This window comes from Bos javanicus, chromosome 18, assembly GCF_032452875.1.
Source record: "Bos javanicus breed banteng chromosome 18, ARS-OSU_banteng_1.0, whole genome shotgun sequence".
NCBI lineage: Eukaryota > Metazoa > Chordata > Mammalia > Artiodactyla > Bovidae > Bos > Bos javanicus.
In genome coordinates, this window is record NC_083885.1 from 62,034,360 (window position 1) to 62,047,925 (window position 13,566).

The following is a 13,566-nucleotide window of genomic DNA, read 5'->3' on the forward strand; positions in this document are numbered from 1 at the left end:
CAGTGGTTAAGAATCTACTTGCCAGCACAGGGGACATGGGTTCAATCCCTGGTCCAGAAAGATTCCACATGCCGGGAGGCAACTAAACCAGTGCACCATGACTACTGAGCCTGTGCTCTAGAGCCTGTGCTCTGCAACAAGAGGAGCCACTGCAGTGAGAAGCCCACGCACCAGAACTAAAAAGCAGTCCCTGCTCGCCGCAAGTAGAGAAAGCCTGCTCACAACAACAAAGACCCAGTGCAGTCATAAATAAATTAATTAATTAAAAGTTACTGGAAAAATTATTTGAAGAGAAGCAAGGCGGAGTGGATTATGTCTCCCCCAAGATGTGCCCCTTTGGAAAATGGATAGTTTTGACCTATAGTCAGTTAAGACCCAGCAGACTAAGGAGAAGCTCCTTGCCTGCCCCCCACCCCCACCCCAACCCCACCTTAACTGCTCAAAATAATTATGCCAGGAAGAGAGCTATTCAGTCAGTTCAGTCAGTCATGTCCGACTGTTTGTGACCCCATGGACTGCAGCATGCCAGGCCTCCCTGTCCATCACCAACTCCTGCAGTTTACTCAAAATCATGTCCATTGAGTCGGTGATGCCATCCAACCATCTCATCCTCTGTTGTCCCCTTCTCCTCCCATCCTAAATCTTTCCCAGCATCAGGGTCTTTTCCAGTGAGTCAGCACTTCCAATCAGGTGGCCAAAGTATTGGAGTTTCAGCCTCAACATCAGTCCTTCCAATGAACACCCAGGACTGATTTCCTTTAGGATGGACTGGTTGGATCTTCTTGCAGTCCAAATGACTTTCAAGAGTCTTCTCCAACACCACAGTTCAAAAGCATCAATTCTTTGGCGCTCAGCTTTCTTTATAGTCCAACTCTCATATCTATACATGACTACTGGAAAAACCATAGCTCTGACTAGATAGACATTTTTTGGCAAAGAAATGTCTCTGCTTTTGAATATGCTATCTAGGTTGGTCATAACTTTCCTTCTAAGGAGTAAGCGTCTTTTTATTTCATGGCTGCAGTCACCATCTGCAGTGATTTTGGAGCCCAGAAAAATAAAGTCAGCCACTGTTTCCCCATCTATTTGCCATGAAGTGATGGGACCAGATGCCATGATCTTCGTTTTCTGAATGTTGAGCTTTAAGCCAACTTTTCCACTCTGCTCTTTCACTTTCATCAAGAGGCTCTTTAGTTCTTCTTCACTTTCTGCCATATTTCTCCTGGCAATCTTGATTCCAGCTTGTGTTTCCTCCAGCCCAGCGTTTCTCATGATGTACTCTGCATATAAGTTAAATAAGCAGGGTGACAATACACAGGCTTGACGAACTCCTTTTCCTATTTGGAACCAGTCTGTTGTTCCATGTCCAGTTCTAACTGTTGCTTCCTGACAACAGACTGGTTCCAAATAGGAAAAGGAGTACCTCAAGGCTGGATATTGTCACCCTGTTTATTTAACTTATATGCAGAGTACATCATGAGAAGTACTGGACTGGAAGAAACACAAACTGGAATCAAGATTGCCGGGAGAAATATCAATAACTTCAGACAGGCAGATGACACCACCCTTATGGCAGAAAGTGAAGAGGAACTCAAAAGCCTCTTGATGAAAGTGAAAGAGCAGAGTGGAAAAGTTGGCTTAAAGCTCAACATTCAGAAAACGAAGATCATGGCATCTGGTCCCACCACTTCATGGGAAATAGATGGGGAAACAGTATCAGACTTTATTTTTCTGGGCTCCAAAATCACTACAGATGGTGACTGCAGCCATGAAATTAAAAGACGCTTACTCCTTGGAAGGAAAGTTATGACCAACCTAGATAGCATATTCAAAAGCAGAGACATTACTTTGCCAACAAAGGTTCGTCTAGTCAAGGCTATGGTTTTTCCTGTGGTCATGTATGGATGTGAGAGTTGGACTGTGAAGAAGGCTGAGCGCCAAAGAATTGATGCTTTTGAACTGTGGTGTTGGAGAAGACTCTTGAGAGTCCCTTGGACTGCAAGGAGATCCAACCAGTCCATTCTGAAGGAGATCAGCCCTGGGATTTCTTTGGAAGGAATGATGCTAAAGCTGACACTCCAGTACTTTGGCCACCTCATGCGAAGAGTTGACTCATTGGAAAAGACTCTGATGCTGGGAGGGATTGGGGGCAGGAGGAGAAGGGGACGACAGAGGATGAGATGGCTGGATGGCATCCCTGACTCGCTGGACGTGAGTCTGAGTGAACTCCGGGAGTTGGTGATGGACAGGGAGGCCTGGTGTGCTGCGATTCATGGGGTCGCAAAGAGTCAGACACGACTGAGCCACTGATCTGATCTGACCTGTATACAGGTTTCTCAAGTGGCAGGTCAGGTGGTCTGGTATTCCCATCTCTTTCAGAATTTTTCACAGTTTATTGTGATCCACACAGTCAAAGGCTTTGGCATAGTCAATAAAGCAGAAATAGATGTTTTTATGGAACTATCTTGCTTTTTCAATGATCCAGCAGATGTTGGCAATTTGATCTCTGGTTCCTCTGCCTTTTCTAAAATCAGCTTGAACATCTGGAAGTTCACAGCCAGTAATGCTGAAGAAGCTGAAGTTGAATGGTTCTATGAAGACCTGCAAGACTTCTAGAACTAACACCCAAAACAATATGTCCTTTTCATTATAGGGGACTGGAATGCAAAAGTAGGAAGTCAGGAAACACCTGGAGTAACAGGCAAATTTGGCCTTGGAGTACAGAATGAAGCAGGGCAAAGACTAATAGACTTCTGCCAAGAGAACGCACTGGTGATAGCAAACACCCTCTTCCAACAACACAAGAGAAGACTCTACACATGGACATCACCAGATGGTCAACACCGAAATCAGATTGATTATATTCTTTGCAGCCAAAGATGGAGAAGCTCCATACAGTCAGCAAAAACAAGACCGGGTGCTGACTATGATGAACTCCTTATTGCCAAATTCAGAGAGCTATTAGTAAAGATAAATTTTTATCTCAGAAAGACTTGTCTGCCTGGAGCAGCAAATATTTGTTTTCCAACCACTTGGTTTTCCCATCTTCCTGTGGGTTGTCCTCCCTCCTGTTTGAAGCCCGCAAACCCCTACCCCCTTCTCCTTAGCTCAAGGGGGCACATAAGCCTCAATTGCCCAATGTCTTTGTGCTTTAGTTTTTACTGGACTCCTATACATAGCAAATTAAAGTTGTTCATCTGACTTGAAAATGAAAGTGTTAGTCACTCAGTCGTGTCCAGCTGTTTGTGACCCCATGGACTGTAGCCCACCAGGCTCCTCTGTCCGTGGGATTCTCAAGGCAAGAATACTGGAGTGGGTTGCCGTTTCCTTCTCCAGGGGATTTCCTGACCCAGGGATCAAACCCAAGTCTCCCACATTGCAGGTAGATTCTTTACCGTCTGAGCTGCCAGGGAAGCCCCATGTGACATATGTCAGCTTAATTATTAGACTGGGTAAGGAGCCTGGGAAGAAAACCCTTCTGCCCCACAGAAGCAAAAGCTTCCAATACAGAACCTGGCACAATAGGTGTTTAATTGAAAGGGGTCTAGTGGATGAAGATGCTGATTTTTTAATTGAAATCAACCAGCTTTTATGGTCCGAACCCAACTATACTACTACTTATTAGCTTGTCCGATTTTGTACAAGCTACATACAGTCTTTGCCCTCCTTTGCTGTATGAAATAGGGAATATTACTGTCATCATTATTCCCTCCCTTCCTTAATCTGAGTGAAGTGACTCTTTTAGGAGCTTGGAGATCAGAGTGCTCAGACTCCATACATTTCTTCATCAAGGATCCTGAAACCTGGTAGCTTTCTGTTCCATTGCTTGAAGAGTAACATGGAATAGGGACTTTGAGCTGGAGCAGAATGAGAGGGAATTTGTAGGGAGGGACAGACTCTAGCCCAGCTCAGTCAAAGCATCAATCCAGAGTGGTTTCCCAGCTGCTTGGAGGGATGGGGGACTAACCTTCACTCTGAATCAGAAATGACAGGATTCTGTTTCCTGCTCCTTTGGGACATGAAACGTCTCCTCACTATACCCTCTGCAGGGCTAGGCTGGACCCAGTGAACACGAGTCACCATCAGGGGGCTTCCCACCTTAATACTCCAAAGTCCAAGTTTAGCATTTTGGTTCAGAGCAAGCATTCAAACTGTCAGGAAGCTCTCATTAGAATATTGGCTCCATGATCACCCTTATGCCTTTGAATGAAATTAAATTCTCTTGACTTCTGTTTCCTTCTTGTTAAATACTGCTGATAAATCCTTGTGCACCATTGATAGGAATGTAAAATGACATGGTTGCTATGGATAAAGCATGGTGGTTTCTCAAAAAATTAAAAATGGAATTAGCATATGATCCAGGTGATACTGCTGGATATGATCCAAATGATACCACTCTAATTACAGGAAGCAAAGAAGAACTAAAGAACCTCTTGATGAGGGTGAAAGAGGAGAGTGAAAAAGCTGGCTTAAAATTCAACATTCAAAAAACTAAGATCATGGCATCCAGTCCTGTCACTTTGTGGCAAATAGATAGGGAAAAAGTGGAAACAGTGACAGGTTTTATTCTTTTGGGCTCCAAAATCACTGCAGATGGTGCCTGCAGCCATGAAATTAAAAGATGCTTTCTTCTTGGAAGGAAAGCTATGACAAGCCTAGATAGAGTATTAAAAGGCAGGGACATCAATTTGCTGACAAAGGTCAGTATAGTCAAAGCTATAGTTTTTCCAGTAGTCATCCATGGATGTGACAGTTGGACCATAAGGAAGGCTGAGTGCCAAAAAATTAATGCTTTCAAACTGTGGTGCTGGAGAAGACTCTTGAGAGTCCCTTGGACTGTAAGCTCAAACCAGTCCATCCTAAAGGAAATCAACCCTAACTATTCATTGGAAGGACTGATGCTGAAGCTGAAGCTCCAATACTTTGGCCACCTGATGTGAAGAGCTGACTCATTGCAAAAACCCCTGATGCTGAGAAAGATACAGGGCCTGAGGAGAAGAGGATGACAGAGGGTAAGATGGTTGGATGGCATCATCGACTCAATGGACATGAGTTTGAACAAACTCTGGGAGATAGTGAAGGACAGGGAATACTGATGTGCTGGAGTTCATGGGGTCACAATGAGTTGGACATGACTTAGTGACTGAACAGCAATAGCAGCAACAACCAGGAATTCCACTTATGGGTGGATTATTCCTTACACTCAAAAGAACTGAAAATAAGGTATCAAAGAGAAATTTGTACGCACACGTTCATAGCAGCATTATTGACAGTAGCTGAAAGCTGGAAGCAACTCAAAAGTCTATCCATGAAGCAATGAACAAATGCAGTGTAGTCTATACTACTGCAGAAGGGAATGGCAACCCACTGCTGTATTCTTGCCTAGAGAATCCCATGGACAGGGGTTGCAAAGAGTAAGAAACAACCGAGTGACTAACACTTTTGAGTCTATACTACATTTGTTGTTGTGGCCTTAAATAAAACAGAAGTTATGACACATGCTATAACATGGCGAACTTTGAGGACATTATGCTATGTACCCTAAACCAGTAATAAGGAGACAAATATTGCATGATTCCATTTCTATGAAGTAGCTCAGTTCAGTTCAGTTCAGTCACTCAGTTATGTCTGACTCTTTGAAACCCCATGAATTGCAGCACGCCAGGCCTCTCTGCCCATCACCAACTCCCAGAGTTCACTCAAACTCACGTCCATCAAGTCAGTGATGCCATCCAGCCATCTCATCCTCTGTCATCCCCTTCTCCCCCTGCCCCCAGTCCCTTCCATGGTCAGAGTCTTTTCCAATGAGTCAACTCTTTGCATGAGGTGGCCAAAGTACTGGAGTTTCAGCTGTAGCATCATTCCTTCCAAAGAACACCCAGGACTGATCTCCTTTAGAATGGACTGGTTGGATCTCCCTGCAGTCCAAGGGACTCTCAAGCATCTTCTCCAACACCACAGTTCAAAAGCATCAATTCTTTGGCGCTCAGCCTTCTTCACAGTCCAACTCTCACATCCATACATGACCACTGGAAAAACCATAACCTTGACTAGACAGACCTTTGTTGGCAAAGTAATGTCTCTGCTTTTGAATACGCTATCTAGTTTGGTCATAACTTTCCTCCCAAGGAGTAAGCCTCTTTTAATTTCATGGCTGCAATCACCATCTGCAGTGATTTTGAACCCCCCAAAAATAAAGTCTGACACTGTTTCCACTGTTTCCCCATCAATATCCCATGAAGTGATGGGACCAGAAGCCATGATCTTAGTTGTCCAATTATAGAGGCAGAAAGTAAAATGGTGGCTTGTCAGGGCCTGGGATACAGAGGAAACAGCAAGTTACTATGGAATGGGGGCACAGTTTCAGTTTTACAAGCTGAAAAGAGCTCTGGAAATTGCTTGCTCAACAATGTAAGACAGCAGCAGGGTCCTATGGTTCTTCCGTAGGAAGATCCATTCCTCTAGCTGCTTATTGTCTGTAGGAAAATTTGAGCCAAAGAATAAGCTTAAACAGAGAAGAGGGAAAATGCAAAAACCAAGGAAAGCAGTCAAAGGAGACCAAATGATAATATTGTAGTCATGAAGCAAAGTCAAGGACCTTTAGTTCCTTCTCAAGGACTATAGATAATATTCTGAGTCATATCCTGCAAGCTGTATTGTAGATACTGAGACGCCCACCAGGTGGAGAAATTAACTACATAATGACCAGACTGTAGCGATGGCACCAGCTGCCACAATTCTGAGACCAGGTTTCAAAAAATGATCATACATTGACCCTGAAACTAAAGATTAACCATACTCAAAACAATCAAGATGACACTGATCAGGCCAGCCCATGATCAGGTTCAAGAGGACTGTCAGAGCTGACTGTGCTGTTTCTGCTTCTATCCCCCTTCTTCCATCTACACACCCTTGAAGTTTCCCTTTAAAAGCCCTTGCCCACTGATTGTCAGTGGGGAAGTAAGCCTCTGGACTCTACCCACACCCAACTCCCTAGCCTGATTGTCAGCCTCCAGAATAAAGCAAACTTTCCTTTCTACCAACTTACCTTCTCAAGTATTGGCTTTTGAGTGGAGAGCAGATGGACCTCAGTTTTGATAATAAATAGACTTAACATTGGGACCCTTCATAGCTCAGTTGGTAAAGAATCTCCCTGGAACACAGGAGACCCCGGTTCAATTACTGGGTCAGGAAGATCTGCTGGAGAAGGGATAGGCTACCCACTCCAGTATTCTTGGGCTTCCCTTGTGCTCAGCTGGTAAAGAACACGCCTGCAATATGGGAGATTTGGGTTTGATCCCTGGATTGGGAAGGTCCCCTGGAGAAGAGAAGGGAAAGGCTACCCACTCCAGTATTCTGGCCTGGAGAATTCCATGGACTGTATAGTCCATGGGGTCAAGCAAAGAGTTGGACACAACTCAGCGACCTTCACTTTCACTTTCACTGGTGCCAATGCAGGAGACTCAAAGGTGTGGGTTCAATTCCCGAATTAGGAAGATCCCCTGGAGAAGGAAATGGCAACCCACTCCAGTATTCTTTCCTGGAAAATCCCATGAACAGAGGAGCCTACAAACTACAATCCAGTTCAGTTCAGTCACTCAGTCGTGTCCAACTCTTTGCAACTCTTGTGCTCTAGGAACTACAGCACCCCAGGCTTCCCTGTCCTTCACCAACTCCTGGGGCCTGCTCAAACTACAGTGCATGGGGTCACAAAGAGTCAGACCTGACTGAGCAACTAAACAACAATACTTAGCTACACTGAACTGTATGCTTAAAAACAATTAAAATGGCAAATTTTATGTCATGTGTATTTTACCACTGCTTAAAAACATTGCTGCCAATAATAAATAATAGAGCTGGCTTCACAGAGTTGCTAGGTGTAATAAACCCCGGTGATTTAATATTAATCACCATACTCTTCCTCGGTGCATAACAAAGTCTATGAATGCCCAAGTCTCAGATGAAGAAACAGAAAATACTGAGGGCCAGCATATACAGGAGACTGAATCCAGTGGTACACATATCATAAACTCTATGTAAATGTAAACTTCATTAATGGAAAATCAGTCAAAAACAAGTCTAAGGGCTTCCCTGGTGGCTCAGTGGTAAAGAATCTGCCTACCAATGCAGGAGACATGGGTTCAATCCCTGATCCAGGAAGATTCCACATGGTTCGGGGCAACTAAACCCATGAGATGCAACTACTGAGGTTCATGTGACTGGAGCCTGTGCTCTGCAACAAGAAAAGCCACCCCGGTGAGAAGTCCTTGTGCTGCAACAGAGTAGCCCCCTCTCACTGAAACCAAAGAAAATCCCTGCAGCAACGAAGACCCAGCATAATGATAAATAAATAATTTTTTTTATTAAAAAAATATAAACCAGGTCTACAGACTTCAGACACTAGTGCAATCTCCCCCACACCACCCCTTCACACACACACACTCACACACACAACTCAGCTCCTTCTGATTTTACTAGAAAACGGGTCTCTCCACCCTCAGTCAGGAGTCGGGCTGACCCCCTGCACTCTGGAATTGCAGAGGTCTCTTTGGGAGGATGTGAACTCAGCACCCAGTCTCCCACAGAAGAGGGTGACCCGAGACTTACTGGATCCTTGGAGCAGAGCCTAGAGCAATGGGTCAGTCAAGGAGGCTGAAGTTAAGTTGTCCGGGGCTGGAGCTGAGACGTCTCCATGAACCAAAGCGGGGAGTCCTGAGCACAGAAGACAGCCTGGACCCTGAGTTGTTGGGGTGGGGATGGGGTTGGGCGGGCGGGGAGCATCTGCAGCGTAGCTATCAGCCCTGACTCGTCTGTGGTTACCCTCGGGGGAGGTTCTGAGAGGGTTTTTTATTTGCGATAAAACACACATAACATAAAATTTATCATATAACCATTTTAAGTGTGCAGTTCAGTGATGTTAGGTACATTCATATTTTGTGCAACCAAACTACAGGGATTTTTTTTCATCTGGGAAAACTTCAACTCTGTACCTATTTAACAACAATTTCCCCCTTTCTCCCCAGAGTTTCTGACAATCACCTTTCTACTTCCTGTCTCTATGAATCTGACCACTCCAGGTACTTCATTTTAGAAGAGTCATTCAATATTTGTCCTTTCCAATCAGGTTCATTTTACTCATATAATGTTCGATAGGTGTATCCATATTGTAACATGTATTATATTCCCTTCTTTTTGAACACTAAATATAATATTTGTCATTGCCTTCCAGGCTTATTTCACTGAGTAAAATGTGCACAAGTTTCCTCCATGTTGTGTAGCATGTCTTGGAATTCTCTTCCTTTTTAATGCTGAATAATATTCTATTATTGTACATATTGCTTTGGCTTATCCATTTCTTGGTCAATGGGCACTTGGGTTGCTTCCAGGTTTTAGTTACTGTGAATAACGCTGCTGTGATCATGAGTGTACAAATGTCTCTTCCAGGGGTGTGCTTTCGATTCTTCTGGGTACATCCTCAGAAATAGAATTGTTGGATTATATGGATCTAAGATTTCCATATCCTTTGACGGAGAAAATGTTCACCTATTGATGGATGGGGAAGTCATTTTCATTTATCTGTGGTTCAGCCTGAACGTTGTGTGAACTATGATAGTCTGTCGAACCCTCACAGCACATCTGCTTTAACCACTGAGGTAAAGAGTGTCTTTTTTGAAGATACGGATGGGTAACTCCCTTCTCATGGCGTCCATGTTAACACTCCCTGAAAGATAAGGTTCCCTTCCCAGACACCAGGAGCTGCTGTCTTGCTGTCTATGTGCTAAGTCTATCTCTCCTGAAACCTTGAAGGAATACACCCTGTCATGTTGATGTGTGTTCTTTGTTTGGATGAGGTATAAGATGATGCTGGAAACTGTGCTTCAACAGAGCAGTTCCTCAGAGCTATCTGAGAGGATGCCTGCCTGACTGCAGTGCTCAGTTTGACCCAGATCCTGCTGTAGATTCTTTACTGATTGCTTCTGTGGACCGAATTTTATTTGCTCACTGAGAACCTGGAAAGTAGGGGCTGTAACACCAGGGACCCCACTCACAACACTCCTCCCTTCCAGTGTTCCCAGTCTGCTTGTGGCCTGAGACACTCCAGTGTGGGGAATCCCTAAGCCCTGCTGGGTGCCAGGAGAAGGGGAGCTTAAAATCTCTGGTGTTAATTCAAGCAATGGAAGCATTTAACAAGCATGGTGCCTGCATCCAGCCTTGTACTAAAGGATGGAAGAAGGAAGATAAAGGGGAGTAGGACGTGATCCTCTTCCTCAAGGTTCTCTGTTTGCTGGGAGAGCTAATCACGAAAACAGGGAAGGGAAACTGGATGTTAGAAATAAGGAGCACTGCTTTTCCCAAGGAAAGAAAAACCCAGGAATGGGAAGGAGAGTTGTGCAGTGAAGGGGCCACTGGTGAAGGGTTGACAAAATTATGATGTGTATCAAATGACCCAAATGCAAAATTAGTGGGCACAAACCAGCAACATGGGATCAAAATGTACTAACTGACTCATTAGCTTTTGAAAAACCAAGCACACAAGATGGAAAGAAGTGGCTTAACCTATTCTGAAAAGTTTTAGTTGGGTATGTGTAGAGACACTCAAATCCTTAGAGCTGGCAGGAAGAGTATTTTAAAGGGAAGACACTTGAGATGCAACGGAGACAGAAAGAAGCCTTCTCAGAGCTTCCCTCATCTGACTGAAAGCAGAGAGTTCTGGGAAATAAGGCTGTAAGAAACTCCCTGTTGGGGAAGGGCCACTCACAAGAGGATAAATGTAAGTAAACCTATGGTGATAATTCTCCTCTCCTGGAATTTCATAGCCTGAAGAAGATAGAAAGAGCACTGACAACCGCATGCGTGCATGTGTGTGCACTCAGTTGTGTCTGACTCTTAGCAACCCCATGGACTGCAGTCCACCAGGCTCCTCCATCCATGGGATTTTCCAGGCAAGAGTACTGGAGTGAGGTGCCATTGCTTGCAGACTTATATCAAAACCCTGTCAGTGAATGGCAAGTAACAATTAAGCTGCATCTGGTGGCAGGCTTTAAGTCAGAATTCGACATTTATTTTAGTCTGTGCATGGCCTGAACATTACTTTGTTTACCACTTCCATCCACGCCTCTTTACCAAACTGTGCACTTGCCTTACAGTTGTCACAATTTTGGTAAGTCCACAAGCTAATGAGTGGACTTATTAGCCAAAATGAGTAAGAAAACATCACTGGAGAGCTTCTTTAAAAAGGGGGGAAGATCCAATAATGAGACAGCAGAAGGCTCTAAGGCTGCCAACAAAATGAAAGCTGCATTTAAAGGAAAACACCAAGAGTCCTACTTAAATTACACATTCATTGCAAGGGGTGATTCTCCAAACCTGCTTTGTATAACACGTGGTGATCAGCTATCCAACAAAGCCATGAAACATTCAAAACTGCTTCACCACGTGGAAACAAAGCACCCTGTATCAAAAGGCAAGCCTTTGGAGTTTTGCAAAAGAAAAATAGACATGAACACAAAGAACAGAAGCAATTATTGAAGGCCACCATGCCATCAAATATGTCTTCACTGAGAGCATCATTCTTAGTGGCTAACTGCATTGCTGAAGCTAAGAAGGCCTTTAGCAATAGTGAAGAGTTGATCCTGCCTACTGCCTAATGTTAAGGACAGAGCTTCCCAGGTAATGGTAAAGAATCTGCCTGTCAACTGTTTATAATAGCTAGGACATGAAAGCCACCTAGATGTCCATCAACAGACGAATGGATAAAAAAGATGTGGTTCATATACAAAACAGAATATTACTCAGCCACAAAAAAGGATGCATATGAGTCCGTTTTAATGAGGTAGATGAACCTAGAGTCTATTTTACAGAGTGAAGTAAGTCAGAAAGAGAAAAGCAAATATCATATATTAAGGCATCCATATGAAATCTAGAAAGATGATACTGATGAACCTATTTGCAGAGCGGGATTGGAGACACAGGCATGGAAAACATACTTGTGGACACAGTGGGGGAGAGAGAGGGAGGGATGATTTGAAAAAGTAACATTGAAACATACAATTTCGACATGCAAAATAGATAACCAGTGGGGATTTGCTGTATGACACAGGGAGACATATGTATACCTATGGCTGATTCATGTTGCTGTATGGCAGAAACCAACACAATACTGTAAAGCAATTATTTTCCAATTAAAATTTAAAACTTAAAATAAACAAATTTAAAAAAAGATAAAACAAAAACAAATTCACCTGCTAATGCAGGAGACGTGGGTTAGATTCCTGGGTCAGAAAGATCACCTGGAGGAGAAAATGGCAACCTACTCCTGTATCCTTACCTGGGAAATCCCATGGACAGAGGAGCCTGGTGGGCTACAGTCCATGGGGTCACAAAAGAGTCAGACACTACTGAGCACAAGCACAAGCTGTTAAGGACATTTGTTGTGAACTTGTAGGAGAGGCTGCAATTCAAAAGGTGGCACATGTTCCTCTTTCTGCTGGCACCATAACTAGACAAATGGATGAAATAGCAGAGGGTATCAAGGCACAATTGTTAGAGAGGATTAATAAGTCGCTGTGGTACAGAGTCCTGGTTGACGAGTCTACCAGTGTTGACAACAAGGCAACAAGGCTTGTTTATGTGCAATTTATTTTTCAGGAGGATGTGCATGAAGATATGTTATGTGCACTTTTGTTGCCAACCAACTCCATGGTTGCAGAATTATTAAAGTCTTTGAATGTTTACAGATCAGGAAAACTGAATTGGTCGCTTTATATTAATATATGCACAGGCAGAGCAGCTACCATGACTGGACGGCTTTCTGGTTTCGCTGCTGCTGCTGCTGCTGTTAAGTCGCTTCAGTCGTTTCCGACTCTGTGCAACCCCAGAGACGGCAGCCCACAAGGCTCCCCCGTCCCTGGGATTCTCCAGGCAAGAACACTGGAGTGGGTTGCCATTTCCTCTCCAGTGCATGAAAGTGGAAAATGAAAGTGAAGTCGCTCAGTCATGTCCAGCTCTTAGCAACCCCATGGACTGCAGCCTACCAGGCTCCTCCGTCCATGGGATTTTCCAGGCAAGAGTACTGGAGTGGGGTGCCATTGCCTTCTCTGCTGGTTTCACTACTTGGGTCAAAGAGGTTGCTTCTGAATGTGAGTCTTTGCGCTGTATCCTCAAGGGAGAGATGCTGGCTAGCCAGAAAACATCACCTGAACTTAACAACGTATTGCAGGATGTGATTAAAATTATCAACCACATTGAAGTTCATGCCCTTAACTCACATCTATTCACACGGTTCTGTGAGGAGATGCACACAGAACACATGTCTTCTCTTATACACAGAAGTGAGACAGCTTTCTAAAGGTAGATCACAGGCCAGGAGTTTTGAGTTATAAGAGCCATTCCAGAGATTTCTTTTAGAAAAACAGTCACCACTGCTAGCACATTTCAGTGTCACAGAATGGGTCGCAAAACTTCCTTACTTATGTGACATACTCAACCTGCTTAATGAACTCAATCTGACACTTACGAGAAGAATGACAACTGTGTTGAAGTAGGGAGGTAAAGAGGCTGCATTCA